The following is a 19,206-nucleotide window of genomic DNA, read 5'->3' as shown; positions in this document are numbered from 1 at the left end:
GGGGGCAGGTGGGCTGCACTCCCCAGGCCTGTTCTGACCTGGGACTTTGGGTGGCCTCGTGGGGGGCAGTCCATTCCCACTCAGGCTGGCCTTGGCTCTGGAACAAGGTGGCTTCCCCTCCTCCCAGGATGGCAGACCCTGTGTTTTTAGGGCTGGAGTGGTGTTAACAGCTGACAGGCCTGCCGGCCCACTGCCAGCACCCCTTTCAAATCCTCAGGGTGGTGTGAGCCCCTCAGATCCCACCTTCCACTCCCCCTGCGGGTCTTCATTGTCACGAGCCCCCTTTCTTTCCTAGAGCGGGAGCGTGCCACAGTCCGGTGACCACTGGCATGCGATCATAGCAGGGAAAATTGCCTCGTTGCAGGGGGTTCATTTTCTGCCCTGAAATATGTCTGGTTTTGAACTTCTCTTTGAGCCATATGAGGTTTCCTGCCTAATTGCAGGGTGAGCTGAGTTTCAATACGCTGACGTTTACTGCCGGAGGAATGTCCTTGCCCAAACTGGGGCTAAGTTCATCGCTTAATGCTTGCCTTGTCCTCCCCTTCCCAGTCTCCCAAAATAATTGGCAGTTCCCCCCCCCATCATGTAGAGGTGATTGTGGTTTGTCTGAAATCCAGTCAATCAGTGAATTCTTTAATAAATATTGTTGGCTGTTGTCAGGCCAGAAATAGTACTAGGTGCTGGCACGCAGAGAACAAAATAGCCGTGGTCCCTGCCCTCGTGTCCTTACAGTGAAGGCTCTTCTGAACCCGAGTCATGAGCATGACTGGGAGGGAAGCAGCAGACAGACAGGGTGTGGTGTGGGAATCGGGGAGGCGCCTCGGGCTGAGACAGGAGGATTAGGCCTGATGGGGCTGCAGTGGGCGGGTTGGGGTCCCTCCGAACAGAGGGAGCAGCATGTGTGAGGGCCTGAGGGGAATGAAAAGAAGGTCAGAGGACCTTTGGCAAGAAAGGGGCCATGAGGGGTGGAAGGAAGGGCCAGGACTCGGCTGTGAAAGCAACAGGAGGCCGTGGAGAGAAGTTCTGCAGAAAAGTGGAATTGAATGGTCCCTTTAAACAACCAGTGATTCTATTTCTTTTTTTTTTTTGGTTCACTCTCTGCCTCCCTCTCTTCAACATTTGTGGAGCGTTCAGGCTCTACAAGGCCCTGGGAATAACCACTCGGGTATGATGGGAGCCGAGACCCGTAGCCCAGGAGTCGGGTGACCTGTTAGGTCAGACATTTGGGTAATTTTACGTGGGCATGGAGACTCTTTCTGCTATGGTAGAATTCAGATCATTTTTAAGAAGTGGGAGGAAAAGCAGTTTCAGTTCACACATGCCTAAGCCTGAGAACATGGGTGCTTTCATAACTCAGAGGGATGTTTGTATAAATAGGGCCATCTTCTTTGGATTGCTGCAAATAAAATGTTCTCATAAACTTGGTAGGGGCATTCTAGAGGTGGGATTTACCCCGTGATCTGAGCACTGGGGGAAAATAGTTGTAGAAATGGTTTTGTAATTAGACTCAGTTGCTTGGAATATTTGAGGGGCGGGTTGGTAAGATGAGGGCATGGCTCTGGCCATACTATCAAACAGGCTCTTTTAAAAACATGTGATTTGGCGCTTTTGTCTTAACCAAACCAGATCACTGCGGGACTGACCCATTGCCTTGTGGCCATATCAGGTCGTAAACAGCCTGCTGAGTGGACACTCAGATGCCATGTGTCTGCAGTGCCTGCAGTGCAGGTGGGCGTCTGTCCCACAGAGGACAGAACCTCAGAGTTATGGTTTATATGCCCTGAAGGACATCAGCCACTTTTGTGTTAACTTTTACTTTTATCCCAACATTCTTTTCCCCCCACTGATTGTGTGTGTGTGTGTGTACACATGGCAGTATCTCATGATTTATTCAATAATTGGTTAAATCGATCATTGACACCTGCTCATTCTATGTATGTATAAGAATTCTGTTTTTAACATTAAAAAAATTACTTTTTTTATTGAGGTATAGTTGATTTACAATGTCGTGTTAGTTTCAGGTGTACAGCACAGCAATTCAGTTATAAATATGTATATGTCTATATACATGCATACATATATATGCACACACACATGTATTCTTTTTCATATGCTTTTCCTTTATACATTATTACAAAATATTGAGATAGTTCCCTGTGCTATACAGTTGGTCCTTGTTGTTTATCTGTTTCATGTATAGTAGTGTATTTATGTTATTCCCAAACTCTTAATTTATCCCTCTCCCAACCTCTCTTTGCCTTTGGTATCCATAAGTTTGTTTTCTGTGTCTGTGGGTCTATTTCTGTTTTGGAAATAAGTTCACCTGTATCTTTTGGTTAGATTCAACATATAAGTGACATATGATATTTATCTTTCTCTGTCTGGCTGACTTCACTTAGTATGATAGTCTCCATGCGATTCTGTTTTTAACATTTTGAAGAGGATACAGTTTAGAGCCCACTGTACCATCCTGCCTCTGCCTGTGCAAGCAGGCACAGGGTGCCTCTGCCCCCCTGGTTTTCAAATACAAATGACTGGGTTCAGGCAGACTAGACAACTTGCACACTCAGGTAGCACTGAGATTTCTGAGCCAGAATTGGTCTCCAGATGTGTATCTCGGAGTCTCTCACCTCTTTTTCTGTCAGTAGAGACATAGTTCATGGTTGTGGTCAGCAGAGCGGAAGGGAAGCTCCCCACTCTGGAGAACCCAGGTGTTGAGGTGGCCTGGCCATGTGGCCCTGCCCTGTCGGTCCGTGGCCGGGGGCTCCACCTGGGAGGATCTAGTGTTTCTGGCTGTCACTGCTGGCTGTGGCTCTAGTTCTAGGCCAGTGGCCATGACAACCAGGAGAAGAGGTACAAAATGCTGGGACCGGGCCCCCTTCCCTTTGCTCCCCTTTTCTGTTGTTGGACATGATTTCTGGAGAAAATACCACCTCTGGTGCAAAGAGGAGAGGAATGGGGGCCTCTCTGCAAGGTCAACAGCTGTTGCAGCTGATGGCTGCATTGCACACGTGTGTACATTTTCCTGTCATCCCACGAGTCGAAGACTACAGGAGTTCCCTGGGAAGAAAGACAGGAAAAATTATTTTGTGTATTTTTAGTAAATATTTAATGAATAGCTTGGTTCCTATATATATATGTATATATGTGTGTGTGTGTGTGTGTGTGTGTGTGTGTGTGTGTGTGTATAACAAGTGGTGACACCTGTTAATTGCCATTCACTTAGACCAAGATGAAGCTGTGTCACTGCAGCTACTGCCTACAGCCATTCCTTTTTTATCTGGGTCATTATTTTGTGTGAAATAATGGCTCCCGTCCCTATGACAAGTAGATCCATCTTACGGTGAGACGGTAATTAACTCATTTTGTCACATCCAGGATAAGCTCATATTCTTCTCTGCACAGTAGCATTAAACTCAAAGTGATTAGAATTTTTCTTTTCTTCAGAACAATGCCTCAGTGTTGTTTTGCCACCAAATGTTTTAAATTAGCAGAACCTTTGGTTAGAGGACATGGTTGGAGGGAGGGAAAGGAGATTTCATTATTTTCCACAATGAGGAAAAATAAAATCATCTGTATCTGTGTCATATAAAATTATGCCATAATTCACAGCCCCCCTCCATCACGATTTCACACGGAGGGTGAAGGGAGCTGTATAAAAAAGATGACTCTCTTCCTTTCCGTGTGGCCTAATGATGTTCTGAGCACTCTGGCTGATCAAATTAAACCTGGGCTACTGCACTGTGTTTTTCCCCCTGGTATCCTGCTGTGCTCCATCCAACTGACCCTTTATGGAAATTATTTATTAGGGCCCACAGAACATTTAAGATACAGTTTTATGGGCAGACTTGGAGAGAATACATTTTCCAAGCCCTAGAACCGAACGCTCGAGAGACAGTTGCAAGGCTGGGAGCACTTCGGTGCTGCCTCTGTTCCTTTGAGACAAAGGTTCAGCCTGCCAGGTGACTCCCAGAGCCTGTTTCGCGTGGCTGGTGTGTTTGTGGGACCCTTTGGAATTTCTGTTCTCCAGAGCTCCCAGAGGATTGTAAAGAAGACAGGGTGATATAGAATGAAGAGTCTACACGTGCGTCTTCGAATGACTTTACATTCTTTGGAGCTTCTTGGGAAAGTGTCTGGATGTTTCGAAAGCACTTTAAAGTTTGCCGAGTCACGGCACACATTTTCTGGTTGGTGCCGCACAGCATTTCCGTTCCGGGGGCCACGCTGGCAGTGATGTCTCCCTTCTAGACCGGAGGAGACAGCTCAGAGAGGACGGGGGCTTTGCCAGGGGCTGCGACTGCAGAGCGATGGGGCCTGGCCTGGCCTGCCATGGGGTGCGGGGGGGCGGGATGGCCCCAGCGGGTGCCCGTGGAGCTGGGGTGGAGGGTCTGGGGAGGGTCTGTGGCCTGGGAAGGCTGTGGAGACGTGAGCTATAGGATGGGGGCTCTGAGCAGCGAGCGATGGGCGCTGGAGGAGGTGGAGGGGCCTGGTGGACAGTGCTGTTTCTGGTGTGGACGGGAGCATGGAGGAAAGGCTCAAGGCTGAGAAAGAGCCATGTCCTGATTGGCTGGAGTTTAGGATGGACAGTGGGAGGAGGAAGGCTGTTCTGGACACCGTTCTTTTGGTTACGTGAAAGGGAGCCCTACTCAAGCCAGCTCAGGTGAATCGGGGGTGAGGTTCCTTCCTCTAAAGATGCAGGAAATGGCCTGGAGTCTCAGGCTCCAGGAGCTCCAGGAGCAAGAATTCCCCTGGGGCAGGAATACAAGGAAAAAAAAAAAAAAAGATGATTTGGTCTCTGTCTGTATTACGTGCTGTTGGCGCCTATTTATGCATATATAGGTTAATTTGAATTTTAAATGGGATTTTACTCCACAGAGGGAATCCCTCTAGATGCCAGGCAGACCCTGTGCTGAAGGGCTGTTACAAGCACTATACTCTTAACCCTCATCTCTGCCTTCTGAAGCCTTATCCCCATTTTACAGGTGAAGAACCTGAGGCACAGAGAAGCTATGCAGTTTGCCCAAAGTTACACCTGGGACAGGGAGGACTGGGGTTGGAACCCGGCCTGTCTGGTCCAGGGGCCGCACTCCTGACCACTGGGCCCTGCCGCCACTTCTGCGGAGCCCTCGGGAGCTGGGAGGGAGCCGTCCAAGCCAGAAGGCCGGGTTGGGCATGGGAGGCAGTTGGGTGTAACCGTGTCTGGTACGTGGGGACAGATTTCAGAGCAAGTCCAAGGCCTCCCCTGAGTGGAGTCTGGGGCTCCAGGCCTGGCTGCCCAGGGGAGAAAGCCACGCACCCCCCTGCCATTGTCTGGGCGAGACTGCAGGGCCTCACCTTCAGACCCTCAGCTCTGGGCTCTCACTTTCTCAGATTAACTCCTTTTATGATGGACCTGAAGGACCTACTTAGCACTAGGTTTTGGTTTTCACTGGACCACGGAGCCTTGGGAATGAAGACATCGAGGCAGACCCCTGCGAGGTTCTGTGTGGGGAAGCTCGGAAACTCAGTGGCCTGGATTAAACTACAGGCATTGCCCTTCAGAAAACCAAACGATGCTGCTTCCATCTTGTCCTAAAGAAGAGAACCCGACAGGTATTTCAAATCTCAATGGCTCCTTTTAATGAAACAGAATATCTCAAATCCCCAGGATTCTGAAACTTTGCCTGTGGTATCTAAATGACTCATCGTTTATTCTGGCTAATTGTTGAGTATTCGGGGCTTCATTTATCCAAGTGCTGTGCAGGGTCTAATTTTAATTAGTGCGAGATGCCGACTGAGAGTGAAAGGGAAATTATGTTAAAAAGACTTCCCTTTCCTCACTGCACCCTCATCTACTCTCAAACCAAGGGAATCGTGACATTTTTTAAAAGGCTGCCCTGGTAGGGCTGGGGGAGAGGTTAAGGGAAAGTGGAGTGTGGTTCTAGCAGTGAGGGTAGCCTCGTTGTGGAGGGAAGTGGCTCAGGGCTGGGGCTGGACGGAGAAGGGGCTGAGGCACTGCCGGGGGATAGGGTGTCCTGTTCCCTGCTATGTCTCCGGAACTTAATACATATTTGTCGAGTGACTGAACAAATTAAAAGAGAAATGCAGAGGAAGAATCATTAAGACTTTGTGTCACAGAGGAGGGAGGGGAGCCTAACGTGACACTCAGGGGACTGAAGTGTCAAGCGGGGTCATTTGCAAGGATGGGGAGAAACACACAGCCCGAGGGGCCGTTTGGGGGCAAGAGGTGATGAGGCTGGTGACGGGCATGTTTGGGACCGAGGGGCCAGTGGGACCCTCTGGGAAACATTCCAGAAGGCAGGTATGGTTACACTGGAGCTTGGGAGGAGGCGGGGAATGGGGACGTAGTTGAGGGGCAGGTGAGATGGTGCGGAAGTGATTCAGGGGGTTGTCTGGGGGGCACATGCCCATCTCAAGGGCCTCAGCCCATTGCTGCCTCGTGGAAAATACAGACCCAGGATCCTAAGGTCTTCTGTTGCTTGGCTGGCTCGTGGGCTGACTTTGTTCTAGAGAAGTGGATAACGTTTTTTACTTTCTTATTGGGAAGTCTTGGTTTCTCAATGTAAGCAGATAGATCCATCAGAGAACTGCAAGATCTAGACCAGATTCTCTTATTCTCAGATTCTCTGTGGTGAAGGACCAGATTTTGTTTGTTTTGTTCTTTTCCAGTTCATTAAGGAGGGATGCTTTTGTAAAATACAGTGAAACATGGTGGCAACGTCGAAGAGCTAGAAAAGTATATAAATGCTTTCTCTTGTTTTGTGTACCTATCTTGTCACAAACTGGTAACAGAAAGTTGGTGGACCAGCAGTGGGCCGAGGACCACATTTTGAGTAGCCCCTGGCTAAGATGGCGGAGACGTGGACAGGATGAACTCATGATGGGAGAGCTCACTCATTCCTGCAGAGGGAGAGAGGAGAGAGCTCTGAGGAGGATCCAGAGAAGGAGAAAAAGAAATGGCTTTTAAAAGAAGCACGGGGAGAAAGGGAAGAGCGTGATGTTCCAGAATCTGCGGGAAGAGACCAGGGAATACCGTAACAGCAGGAAAGAGGTCAAGTTGGAACCCACTGCGGGTGGGAGGTTGCCCACTGGGTTTGACCACTGGAGGCCACTGATAAATCTCACAAGAGCAATTTTTAAGTGATGGGGCAGGCAGAGACCCCTCACATTCTGGGTTTGAGAATACGTAAGTATAGATAGAGGCTAAGACAGGGTACAGGTCGAAGGAATTCTTGTTAGTTTGTTTTGAATAGGAGAATTGAGCATCTTTAAAAGCTGAAAGGTACTGATAGAGAAGGAAAAGTTAACGGAAGTTAGAGGTGATAAAAAGCAGAGGCAGGGGCTTCCCTGGTGGTGCAATAGTTGAGAGTCCGCCTGCCGATGCAGGGGACACGGGTTCGTGCCCCGGTCCGGGAAGATCCCACATGCCGCGGAGCGGCTGGGCCCGTGAGCCATGGCCGCTGAGCCTGCGTATCCGGAGCCTGTGCTTCGCAACGGGAGAGACCACAACAGTGAGAGGCCGCGTACAGGAAAAAAAAAAAAAAAAAAAAAAAGCAGAGGCAGGTCCAAGGTGGGGTGATCTGCACATGTGGGATGGGACACCCTCTCCCTTGAGGCCGGGGTAGGAGGCAGGAGGGCCTCACAGGCTTAGACGCTCACAGTGGAGGGAACAATGCAGGAGCTGCTGCCTGGAGGCCTGTTTGCTTATAAAGTTCCTTTTCTGCTCTTTTCCCTGGCCTGTGAGCTCCCTGTTCTGTCCTGAGAGGCTAGCTGAAGTTAATTTGATCCTGAGGGGAGGGAGGGCGTTGTGTGCTTGTCTTGATCTCTCCGCCCAAAACGAGACAAACTCTTATGCTTCGTTTTTTGCCGTGTGTGTGAACTTAAGACCCAGTACTGGTGGCCAAGGTTCACCCATGTTTCTGTGACCAGACCTTTGAGGTGTTGTCTGGGGAGGGCTTAGCCAGTCCAGGTACCGTCCCTGGTCACAGGAGGCTTATAGCCCAGCTGAGAGCAGGTAGTCACAGGGTGGAGGTCTCATCACAAAGGGTATGTGCTCCGGAGTGGAACATGGTGAGGGGCCCTGACCCAGGCAGGCAGTGGGAGGAGAGGGTGGTGCACTAAGAAGTGGGGTTTGCACTGAGATCTGAGGGTTAAACAGGTGAGAGAGAGTGGAGGTAGTGGGACCTGGAAGGACTTGGAAAAAGGCCAGGAGGTGGGGGGGGGGCATGTTTCGTCAGAGGAACGGGACGGAGGCGGTTTTTTTTTTTTTTTTTTTTGCGGCACAGGGGCCTCTCACTGCTGTGGCCTCTCCCGTTGCAGAGCACAGGCTCCGGACGCGCAGGCTCAGCGGCCATGGCTCACGGGCCCAGCCGCTCCGCGGCATGTGGGATCTTCCCGGACCGGGGCACGAACCCGTGTCCCCTGCATCAGCAGGCAAACTCTCAACCACTGTGCCACCAGGGAAGCCCACAGAGGCCGTTTTGACTTGACCGCAGAGATTGGAGGGTGAGGCTGGAGAGTCAGGACTCATGTGTGCAGGGCCCACAGGCCAGCAGCAGGATTTGGGTTTTTCTCCCAAATGCAGTGGAAAGCCGTTGGGGGGGCGGCTTTTAGGAGGAGCTAGAGAATGATACCAGATTTACATTTTGGAAAGATCAGAACGGCTGCGGGGTAGAGACTGGATGGGGGGCAGGGGTGGGTGTGGTTAGGATCCTGTTGGAGTGTCTCTTTGTAGATGGTTAGGTTGTAGCTTAGCTTACAGTCAGAACAGCATCATGGTGGAGATGTGGTTGGATTTAAGGACTGCGGAGCCAGGGGGATCACCAGGGCTGTTTACGGATCGAATAACGGCATGGTAGGGAGGGAGGGACCAGGCTGGTTTGGCCTGTGCCGCTGAAGGAATGGAGACCTCTGCTGAGATAAGAAAGTCTGTGGGACAGGCCATCGTTTCTGTGGTCCAGGAGCTCAGGGCAGTGGTCTGGGCTGGAGATACCAGCTGGTAGATGGTGAACGATGCCATGGCCCTGATGAAATCACTTAGGAAGGAAGGGAGGGTGTGAAGGAAGAGGGCCTCCATCGGAACCCAGAGGAATTCCAGCATTCACTGCTGGGCAGAGAAAAGAGGCAGAAAGTGAGTGGCTGGAGAGGTCCAGGGGAAACTCGGGGAGGGCGGGTGACGGAAGCTGAGGGTGCTTCAGCAGGGGAGGGCTTGTCAACACTGTTGGTGCTTCTAAGACTAAAAATAAGAAATAGCCATTGGTGGGATGGCCATGAGGTCATTGGTGATCTCCATGGAAGCTATTGCTGTGGCCCCTCCCCTCCCGGTACATACTTTACAAGGCCTGATCCAAAAAGCCTTTGGGTTATAATTAAAAACCACTGCCCGGGGCTTCCCTGGTGGTGCAGTGGTTGAGAGTCCGCCTGCCGATTCAGGGGACGCGGGTTCGTGCCCCGGTCCGGGAAGATCCCACATGCCGCGGAGCGGCTGGGCCCGTGAGCCATGGCCGCTGAGCCTGCGCGTCCGGAGCCTGTGCTCCGCAACAGGAGAGGCCACAACAGTGAGAGGCCCACGTACCGCAAAACAAACAAACAAACAAAAAAAAAAACCACTGCCCTATACCCTGTAGAACTCACGTGTGTTCCTGTGTTATGCCCAGGATGGTTCTGAGACTGTTGTTTCGTTTGTTTGTTTTACTTTTAAATTTAAGCTGTTCTTTCTTTCTTTCCACGGGCTTGCTGAATTATCTTCATTGTTCTCCTTAATGTAATTTTTTATTAAGCAACTGAATTTTAATATCTGACTTGAGGATTAGAACTTGACCATGTAAAGCATTGTGATTTTATGTAATTTTTAGCATTTGGATCACATGTCACATAAAATAAAATAACAGAACTTGTTATCAAAAAATCAACTTGGGATTTTTAAAAGTGGCATTTAGATGCGCACAGAACAGAGTGGCCTGTTGCTGAGTCTGTGGGCAGCCTGTGGCCGTCAGCCTGCCTTCCTTTGTGGTCTCTGCAGAGAAATTGCCCCAAATCCAAGGAATCAGAAACTCTTCTGGAGGCTGGTGGAGAAGACAAAACACTGGAGGGGAAACAGAAAGTAAACCGGAGCGAGGTGGCAGGTCTGTGCCCAAGAACACTATGTTCTAGAGAGAAATTAGGCCTGGGCATCAGGCTGTCCTCTCAGGAGGACAACCCTCCTGGGTTGCTTTTGGCACCTTGGGAAGGCTACTCTCTCCTCCATCCCCACTTGTTGGTGGGAGGTTGGAGGTGCCAGGGCTCACGTGACTTCACCTGAGGCCAGGTGTTTGGGTGGGCTGTAGGCCAGCCTGGGAGCTCCTGTAGGTGAGGGACAGATGTCTGCTTCTCCAGGACAGCACTGTGGCCTGGGGGCACCTGAGATGTACTTGGCTTCCATAGCTGCTGAAATAGGCCCCAGAGGGAGTCTGCGACAGACAAGGTGGGATAAAGCAGGTTCTGGCTCCCGTTGCCTCTGAACTGTGCTTACAACAGACAGTTGTGTTCCTTCTGGGCTGAGGGTGAAGCCAAAAGGGCTGAAGATCTGAGTGATTTCCTGCTAAGCCAGCACTTCTTGATGTGTGCTCTTCCTGCAATGGTCCTTGGAAAAAGAGGTTCTGGGGACTTGATTAAGAATCCGCCTGCCAATGCAGAGGACACGGGTTCAATCCCTGGTCTGGGAAGGTCCCACATGCCACGGAGCAACTAAGCCTGTGTGCCACAACTACTGAGCCTGCGCTCTAGAGCCCGCGAGCCACAACTACTGAGCCTACGTGCCACAACTACTGAAGCCTGTGCGCCTAGAGCCCATGCTCTGAAACAAGAGAAGCCACTGCAATGAGAAGCCCGTGCACTGAAACAAAGAGTAGCTGCCACTCGCCACAACTAGAGAAAGGCTGCATTTAGCAATGAAGACCCAACACAGCCATAAATAAATAAATAAAAATAGGTTCTGCAGTCCAGAATGTTTGGGAAACAGGCAGGGTGCAAGCCCTCTTGACGGTCATGATGCTCCTTAGAAGAGTCAAGGCTCTGACAAGGTCTGCAGTAAGAAGCCTGCTTACTTAGCTTAGCTCAGCGTTTCTCAAAGGTCATTTAAGAACTTTCCCCTTGTCTCTTCTCCTCCCCAAACACCTGTTTATATCGTGGAGCATACTGGGGAAAATGCACCAAGTCAACGAGGAACTCATGGAACACTTACAAACCATGGACAATCACAGGTGGTCAGCAGGTGGCAGGGCCGTCTTCTCCCTTTTTACAGTGGGTCCCTAATACTGATTGCCTCCCCACCACACAGAATTGCCATAAGCCCACATGAGTGGAGTACTTGACTGTATTTTCTTGGTTCCGCTAAAACAAGTCTTTCGGTCCCGACTCTTGGGGTAACTGTGTTTCCTAATCCTCACCCAGACCTCCAATGGAGGGCGATTAAAGCTCCCTCCTCTCTTTTGTCACCCCAGAAAGATACGTGCTTGGCACCTCTGTCATCCCTCTGCTCCTTTAATAACAGACATAGCAATCTCCTAACACATCGTCAGCAAAAACTAGGTCCTTGGGTCTGGTGACAGCTGTGGAATCGTCGATAGCGTTTGCTCTGCTGTCTGGGTCAGTTCCAGCTTATCTGACCTTGGTCTCTTGGACTTTTACTCCCCTTTTCTACTTTTCCCCATTCCCCCAACCTGGCCCTGGACTTCTTCTATCATAGTTGTTAATCAGATCTTCAAATATATTGGCTTTTCCAGCTTTGATTCTCATTCTTTTATCTCTTCCCTTTGGTCCCTAATCAAAAGTGGCGTTTTCAAACTATTATATATAGAATGGATAAACAACAAGGTCCTACTGTAGAGCATAGGGAACTATGTTCAATATCCTGTGATAAACCATAATGGAAAAGAACATAAAAAGAATGTATATGTCTATATAACTGAATCACTCTGCTATACAGCAGAAATTAGCACAACATTGTAAATCAACTATTCTTCAATAAAATCTTTTAAAAAGTGGCATTTTATTCCTTAGTTGCGCTGTCCAATAAAAATATAATTTGAGCCCCTGTGTCATTTCAAATTCGCTAGTAGCCCTGTTAAAAAAATAAAAGCAAAGGTGAAATTAATTTTAGTAATATACTTCGTTTAACCTAATGGATCCAAAATATTATGTTTTCAATGTGTAATGAGATATTTTATTTTATTTCTTTACCAACGAAATCTTGGAAATGCGGTATCTATTTTATACTTGTATCACGTCTCCATTTGGATGCCAAATTTTCAGTAAAGTGAAGTGGCCTACAAAATAAAGTTGTGTTTAACAGAAAAATAGTTTATGCAGCTTCGGTTTTTAAATTTAGTTTAAATTCATTAAAATTCAACACAATTAAGAATTCAGCTCCTTAGTTGCACCACCCACATTGCCCATGCTTGATGGCCATGTGTGGGTGGTGGCTACTGTCTGGGACAGCATAGTTCTGTAGGATTCATTTATTTAAACAATTTTCAGTTCTCCGTGTTTTCTAAATTGACAGAAAATATGTGTGATTTTGAGTCTTGTCAGCCACAAGAAGAAGCATTTATCAGACAACTGAAAGAAAATTTTCCTCATGGAAAGATCCAAAAAATACGTTGGGGTCAACTTTACTATATAACCTTTGAGGAATATATTTGAAATACATCTCCTTTAGAATATTAATTATTAATTTAGTTCTTCATGCATACTTTAAATTATCTAAAAACACATAAATTTGGAAATAGTGCTTTCCCCGCCCCATGTTTACATTTCGTGAAACAATTTTGTTCCAACCCTTTTCATGCATCTTTGCCCTTAGTGTCTCTGTCATCACCAGAGGGACTTCTGGGAGTTTCTAACACAGGTTTCAAGATCATCGTGTTTACTTTCATCCAAATTGTGTGGAATTTGGCACTCTTAAAATTCATGAATGATGCTATCACTGGAAACTCTATCCTAAGTCCTAAGTGCCCATTCATTTGACATTAGGATAGTTTTTTCTTATCCAGCTCATACGTGAATGAGAAATCACCATAATGCAACCACTTACTCTGCGTAGCTCTTTTAAAATCTCTTTATTAAAAATAACATAAATACAGGTGAGTGCATAAATCGTAAGTGAGTTTGCACAAAATGTACTCACCTGGGTACCAGCACCCAGGTCAAGAAACAGAACAGCTCAGGGAACCACCAATGGCCACTCCCATTACCCCGCCTCCTTCTCCTCCCCAAAGGTAGCCTCTGTCTAGTTTCTAACACCAAAGGTTAGCTTAGCCGGGTTTTGAACTTTATGTAAGTGTAATCTTTGTAAATGGCGTCTTTTGCTCAACACTCTGTCTGTGAGATTCATCCAGGTCCCAGTAGCACATTTGCATTCGTGCATAGAATTCCTTGCACTGTTTTGAAAAGCTATCTTTAAGAAGCATGCTTACTACAGCTCCCCCCAAATTTTGTTTCACGCTATAGGAATTATTTTAAGCTTTTGCTGAATGTATTTACCTCCTTTTAAAAACTCAAATGCATCAGATGACTTCAGTAAACGTCCCAAATAAACTTTGACTGGTGTGCTTTCCCCAGTCGGTATTTGTTGTTCAAAATAAAGTGACAGAGAGTCCTTGCCTTGTGAGAGGCTTTGTAAAAGTCTGTAAATGTGTGAACTAACTCCCTCTTTCCTGAGAAATAATATTTGGGGGGGGGGGTGGGTAAAACCCAGGGGATATCCAGGTTACATCCTGGAGATGCAGCGTGGGATTTTGTATGCACTGTGTATTTCCCCTTTCAGTTCACTGTGAATCGGGTCACCAAGTTGTGGTTATTGAATTCGGTCTAACTCGTGGCAGGGGACATCACTTTTATGAACCATCTTCCCCCGAGATACTTGCGTGCCTACTCCCTCCCTTCCTTCACATCTTCGCTCGAGTTCGCTTTCTCAGCACCCTGCCCATCATTTTATTTATTATTGAAATATAGTTGATTTACAACATTGTGTTAGTTTCAAGTGTACAACAAAGTGATTCAGTTATATATATAACTGAATATAATATATACAATATATATATAATTCAGTTGTATATATATGTAGATATATGTATATTCTTTTTCAGATTCTTTTCCCATATAGGTTATTATAAAATATTGAGTATAGTTCCCTGTGCTGTTCAGTAGGTCCTTGTTGGTTATCTATTTTATATATAGCAGTGTGTATCTGTTTAAAGAGCACCTTAGCCCCTACCCTCCCCACCCTAGTGATTCCCTTCACTCTATCTCTCTTGTATCTGTACCTCTTTTGCCTCTGAAGATACTTTACTATTTTTACTTAATTATTATGTTTATTATTTCCCATGTCTTTTTTTCCGTGCCGGGAAGAGCGGGGGTCATATATTACAGGGGTCCCCAACCCCCGGGGCAGCAGCTGGTTAGGAACCGGGCCGCACAGCAGGAGGTGAGCGCCTGGGCGAGTGAGCGAAGCCTCATCTGCCGCTCCCCATTGCTCCCCATTGCTCGCATTACCGCCTGAGCCATCCCTCCCCCCGCCCCCGCCACGAAACCGGCCCCTGGTGCCAGAAAGGTTGGGGACCGCTGATATAGTAGATGCGCAATGAATATTTATGCAATGACGGAGCGAGACCCCGTGGATTCCCGAAGCTTGAAAGGTGTCAGAACTGTATAGGGACAGAGGTTTTTGGAGGTGAGGCAGGGAACACCAAGGTGACGGACACTCACGTGTTTTCTCCTTCCTGTCACTTGCGGTCGCTTTTGTCTGTGCTTGGGGGTGGTCGAAACTTGCTGAGTCAGCCCTCCCTGGAAGTGACTTGGGAGGGTTTATAATGTCACCCGATTCCCCTTCATTCTTCCCACCAGACGTGTTTACAAATATGGAATTTGCTGTTCTCACCAGGGAAGTTTCCAAAGTGGCATGTATGGCATGCAAAAAATATATATCTTTTATGGGAGGGGAACATGTTGTGAGCGCTAATTATGTGCTGTCAGTGAACACATGTGGTAGCTGACGGGTTTACAGCCCGGTTGAACTTTCCCATCTGGGTTGTTTGGAGGTTCTGAGCATCCCTGCTCAGTGAGACCTCCTGCCTGCTGCTATGTCTGGGATCTAGCACAGATAGCGAGTGTGGGAATTGGGCCTGACCTCTTGGCACGTGGAGGGTGGAGTGTCTCGTCTGAGAGATGGAGTTTATCCTGGCGGGTGGCTCTTTCCCCCAAACTGGAAGGTTTCAATTTTATTGCTGGAGATTATGTGGAATCTTTTCGGAGGGTTTTGAGAGCCGGTGTGACAGGGTTACAACCCATGTAAGGTTTTCCCCTCTTCTGCTTTTGGGAGAATTCCCGTTCAAAGAGCCCGATCCCATTAGGACCAGTTAGCAGTGTTGAGGATGGCTTGGGGAGGGGGTAGGGAGGGGCTGCTTACCAAGTACTCAATTCCTGAAACCAACTTGCCTCTTCCAGGAGAAATCTGGAACTTTAAAAGCCCAGTTCCAGAATTGTCCCCTGATTCCACTAAAGGAAACCTACTGCTTAACGAATCATGGGCCGGCATTTAGGAGGGACACATCATTTTCGCAAATTTTTGGTTCTCTTATGTGTCAAATGAGTTTTTGCACATCTGTCATCTTGAATATTCTGTGATTGTGTGGTCAACCTGACTTTTAAATTATTTCTCCCTCATTATCAAAAAAAATTATTGATTAATTCTGGTTTTTAATGGTGGCGTGCTGAATTTTAGTGCCACGTGCCCTCATTTTGTGAATCTTCCTGGGCACATCTTAATATTCCCTGTGTTCTTCATCTAGTAAATCAATGTTTGTTGACTGACAATGATTTTTGTCTTCCCCCTTAACTAATTGTGATTGGAGTTCGGTACAAGAGCTATTATTTTCTTTTTTTAAAGCTAAAAGTAAATATTGCCTTTTAACACTCCAATGGAAAAAAAAAATCTGTTGTAAGGAAAATCTAAATGATTCACTTAACACTTCTTAAGTGTTTAAAGGACTGAAAAATAAGATAGATGACCATTTTGTGAGTGGTGCTGTAATCTGTAGAAGTATGTTTGGAACAATGGCCCACATATTCTAATAACTATTATAAACCTAGCCTAAGCAATAAGAGAAAATAGGCTAAACCAAGGTTTCCCATCTAATTAATTACTTCCCAGTCTGTATGTCCATTCTGTTAGCCTTATAGCAGCATTCCTAGGTACTGAAAAGGTCGCTGTGGAGGATGGCTAGTAGGGATGTTATTGTTTGGGATAGCAGGGATGTTATTGGTGCGGTAGTAGAGAGCTTGCTTTTTTCCAGCTTTATTGAGATATAACTGACAAATAACATTGCGTAAGTTTAAGGTGTACAACGTGATGATTTGAGATATTGTTAAATGACTACCACGTTAATCCAAAGTTACCATTTCCCACGTGTGCTGAAAATATTAACATCTACTCCTTTAGCAAATTTCAATTATACAACACATACAGTATTGTTAACTACAGTCATCATGGTGTCCATTGCATCCTCAGAACGTATTCATCTTACAACTGGAAGTTCGTACCCTTTGACCAACATGTCCCTATTTCCCCTGCCCCCCTAGCTCCTGGTAAGCACCATTCTACTCTACATTTCTTTGAGTTTGACGTTTTTAGATTCTACATATGAGTGATATCATCCAGTATTTACCTTTCTTTGTCTGACTTATTTCACTTAGCACAATGCCTTCCAGGTCCATCCATGTTGTTGCAAGTGGCAGGATCGGCTTCTTTTTCGTGGTTGAATAATGTTCCATTGTACACACATACCACCCTTCCTTTAAGTAGGGACGTTATCGTTGGCAGTGATAGGGATGCTATTGGTGGGGTGATAAGGACGTTATTGAGCGCAGTATACCTGAAGAGACGGAAAAACTTTAAAACAAAGTGTTTAAATATATTCTTGGTAGAAATAAATTTAGCTTTTGATGGAACTCTTCATCGTTCAGTTGGGGTGGAAACTTTATTTCAAAGACTTCCCATTTTGAATGAGAGATGCTCTTGCCACTCTGACCTCTGAGACACTCCCCGGAGGGCAAGGGAAGATTCTCTTTATGACACCTTAAGAATGCAGATGGATTTTTTCCTGAAGCCTCAAGCACAGGGTTTCTCGGTGACTCTTTCTGAGTCTGATGGTGCCTGGGAACGTGGGCATTGTCCTGTGGCGTTCCTAAATAGTAAGACATAATCACTAATGCATGTGCTGCGCGTTTGTAACATGTGATAAACAAGAACCGAGCCTCCGTGTGCCTACGGTTTTGCTCAGCCAGTTAATAATGTAAGGCACGCTGCGGGGGCCGTGCTCACCTCCGGGAGCCCGCCTGTGCCACCAGTTCAGATGCATCATCACAAACTGAGAGGCTAATTACAAATTACTCTTACCTCTTTATGAAAGCAGGTCCCTAGAGGCCCACTCCCTGGAAGTGTTTGTGTTATCCTTGTTTACATTTCCACATGTTTGAGAGTGCTCCTCACAGCATCCTTTATAAAGATTGTGGATTTTACTTTAAGAAAGTACTGCAGTCTGGTATCTTCCCATAGGTATGAATTAGTGAGGCTTACTGTATTTTAAGAGAATGTCTATTGCTGTGTAACAAACCACCCCAAAACATAGTGGTTTACAGTGACACCATTCATTGATTTTGCTCACAAATGTGCAACTTGGGCAGGACTTGGCAAGGCAGCTAATCCTTGCTCAACATGGTATCCTCTGGTCAGTGGCTGGGGAATACACTTGCAAGATGGTGCACCCAGGGCTTCCCTGGTGGCTCAGTGGTTGAGAGTCCGCCTGCCGATGCTGGGGACACGGGTTCGTGCCCCGGTCCGGGAGGATCCCACATGCCGCGGAGCGGCTGGGCCTGTGAGCCATGGCCGCTGAGCCTGCGTGTCCGGAGCCCTGTGCTCCGCAGCGGTAGTGCTGGCTACAGGCCTCTCCACAGACTGCTTGGGCTTCCTCAAAACATATGGCTGGGTTCTTCGCCCAAGACAAGGTGGAAGTTCGTGGAAATTTTATGACCAGGCCTCAAAAGTTGCATAGTCTCCTCTTCACTTTACTCATTGGTCAAGGGCCATAGTGGTCCAAGGAGACACATATAGATTCCACCTCTTGTCGGGGGAGTGACAAGGTTCCAGCCTGTCATGTGGGATGAAGGATATCTTTGGAAAATACAACCTGCCACAGACATGAATTCAGACATGCTATGGTCATTTACTAGGGGAGAACTTTGAGACCATTTGGGGCTCATATGGAATACAGAAAAAATAAAAATGAAGGCAAGAAGTGGAAATAAGGAGTTGAGTATTGAATATAAGGGTTATTGGGTATTGGAAATCATCTTTAAGTGTAATTCTCAACAGTTGTAAATGGAAAGTCCTCTCCCCCCAAAAACAACCACCCTATTTGTTACGCAAAGAGATCACATATCTTCCCGAGATCTGAAACTCTCAGATCATTTTCATCTTCTAGAAAAACCATCCCAGGGTTCTCCAGGGTATTTACAAAAAGAACAATAAAACATTCATTTCTTTAGCACACTGTAATGGAAACCATCCCCAAGTACTTAGTTTCACTGCTCTGTTTACTGTGAGGGTTTCAAATGCCATTAGGACTGTGTTATATTTTTGCTGGTCTGGAGTCATGGGGACAGAAAAGGGGTGTTTTTTTTTTTTTTAACTAAGGGTTAAAACTAGGACAGCATTGGTCCAACAGCGCCAGCTCAACATTTTGTTAAAGTGCCTTTCATTAATGTTCTGGAGGCCTGTGTAAGTCAGGCAGTGGTGGGGAAAAAAAAAAAGTCATGGATTCTGGATGTTAACGCAGCAATGTGGTGTGAAGGGAAACATCTGCTCCTGATTAAACTTCTCTAAACTCAGGTTCTTTTGCCTCAGTCACTTAACTGTGGTGCTGAGATTTGAGTTCCATGAAGACTCTCAAACACATTTTCCAGAACATTACCAGGAATCTTAATAAGCCCTTGAGGTTCTTTGCCCCCAAGCTTATAATTCCAGGGTCACTGCTATTACCAAAGGATAAAATTGGGGCTGTCAGCATCAGCAGTTCCAGGATTCTAGATTCTAGCTGGTTCTTTTTTTGTTTTCTTTTCTTCTCTTTTTTCTTTTCCTTCCCTTCCGTTCCCTTCCGTTCCCTTCCGTTC

General features: G+C 46.9%; 1 protein-coding gene across 2 annotated transcripts in view; it reads left to right on the top strand.

Moving 5' to 3' along the window:
• Window positions 1–19,206, top strand: part of RFTN1 (raftlin, lipid raft linker 1) — a 205,277-nt gene that overhangs the window by 110,461 nt on the left and 75,610 nt on the right. The window lies entirely within an intron of this gene.

Source organism: Delphinus delphis, chromosome 4, assembly GCF_949987515.2.
Source record: "Delphinus delphis chromosome 4, mDelDel1.2, whole genome shotgun sequence".
NCBI lineage: Eukaryota > Metazoa > Chordata > Mammalia > Artiodactyla > Delphinidae > Delphinus > Delphinus delphis.
The sequence above is the reverse complement of the archived record's forward strand: the minus strand, read 5'-3'. Positions and strand labels throughout refer to the sequence as shown.